Genomic DNA, 2,044 nt, shown 5'->3' with positions numbered 1-2,044 from the left:
CAGTTCTAGCTATTGTGGCCAGTGTTTGTCTTTAATAGATTATAATTTATTATAAATTCCTACTGTGTATATAGCCTCATTAAGCCACTCGAGGGCTCCATTTATAAAGCGATCTAAAACCCTGTTTTATCTGATACCTGTCATAAAACCAGTTTTCACATTGTCTGATTGAAAAGTGGGCTTATTGCAGTTTTAGAATCAAATGCCCTCTCAGGATGGAAGAGAAAAGATGGGATTGGTAGAGTATGGGATGTATCTTGCTGGCTGCTTCTGCGTGGCATGACAGGTGAGTTAGGTTTGGTGACTGGTATTGTCCTACACTATTTGTCTTGTATTGATGTTGGGCACTGAAAGGGTATGTGCAGAAAATGTAAATGGGGAATAGAACTGGGGTTCTTGCCTTCTGGTGTGGTTATTGCTTGTGCTTTTCCAGAGTGGTTTGGGTTGCCACACAGTTTTATTTCCCAGTGTCAGACGGATATTGACAATGGCTGATGTCCACGGATGTTGAAAAAATTTGTGTTGTGTGAATGTTACTGTAGGTCTGTGTGTAAATAGAATGTGGGTACACATCCTCGTTCCAGCTGAGTGCATGTGTTGTAATTTGTTATTCCATGCAGCTATGTTTTACGTTTCACTTGTCACGCTGTTTTGTCATCTTCATTGGAAATCTGTTTTTTCTTTGCTTTTGCAGGAGTGGTGAATTTACATAAATTATCACAACGATATGATGCAATATGTTAATTTGATTTATCTGTCTACAGAAATAAGTTGAGCCTAAAATGGTAAAAGGGTAGAAACATAGAATCTGAAGACGGGTAAGAACCACTTTGCCATCTTTGAGAGGTTACTGAACTTTAATAGGAATCCATTACATTCATATATCTAGAATAGTTAACCAAAGTTACCGGTATATATTTATTAAAGAATATTTGTGGTATATCTCATGAAAACGCAATTTATTTTTTTGTTTTGTGGGGTTGGGAGGGTACATGTTGTCGTCTGTTTCCGACTGCAGAGCAAAACGAGGTTTCTATAGGGGTGGCTACGTGGTCAGATTTACCGATCTTTGGCATGCAAAGCATTCTTGAGCTTTGCCTCTGCAGCTAATGGCATTTTAAGATGCCAATTGCCCATGGTAACCTATGGGCTACTCTCCACAGATTTTTTGGGGGAGAGGGATCCAAAGGATATTTCCCTGCAGCGGTCTGTTACAGTAGTGCAATGGAAGAAGGTTCAGAGCAGGAAGTGGTTTCAGAGGTTTCGGTCCTGGTGACTATCATCCTACAATTAGGCAAAAAGATTTCTTACTGCAAGATGAAGAATCTTTATTTTTTAAGGGTTTTAGAGAAGAGCTTATAATCCCCATTGCCAAATGGAGAATAACTTCCTTGCTCCTACCATATTTCTGTTGTGCTTGTAGGGCTGGGGAAAGGTCGGAGCAGATTGGCGCATGGCCTGGAGAAAGAATCTGGTTACTGGTCAGCAATGATGTGTGTGCTTCTGCTGTACGCACCATGTATAGGCTCTGCACCAACCACTGGAAAGCTTGGTTGTGATTATTAGTCATGATCTAGTCTTTTATGGTAATGGGGAGGTGAGGAGGCGTTTTAACTAATAAGCAGAATTCATAGAATACGAACTCCGGGAAAAGGGTATTGCTTTTTCTCTTACGTCCTAGAGGATGCTGGGGTCCATATTAGTACCATTGTGTATAGATGGGTCCACCAGGAGCCATGGGCACTTTCAGACTTTAATAGTGTGGGCTGGCTCCTCCCTTTATGCCCCTCCTACCAGACTCAGTTTAGAAAATGTGTACGGAGGAGCCAGTCACAGTTAGGGGAGCTCCTAGAGTTTCTTTTTTTTTTTTTTTTTAAAGCGTAATTAGGCATGGGGAGGCTGCTGGCAACAGCCTCCCTGCTTCGTGGGACTTAGTGGCCATTAACCTCAGAGGGTTGGACACTACTCCCCCTCTATCTCCGCTGACAGGACACAGAGCTACTGAGGGTGATAATTGTTAGCCCCCGAGGCGACCGCTCACTCC

The sequence above is a fragment of the Pseudophryne corroboree genome, chromosome 2, assembly GCF_028390025.1.
Source record: "Pseudophryne corroboree isolate aPseCor3 chromosome 2, aPseCor3.hap2, whole genome shotgun sequence".
Classification (NCBI taxonomy): Eukaryota; Metazoa; Chordata; class Amphibia; order Anura; family Myobatrachidae; genus Pseudophryne; species Pseudophryne corroboree.
This window is presented reverse-complemented; position numbering follows the sequence as displayed.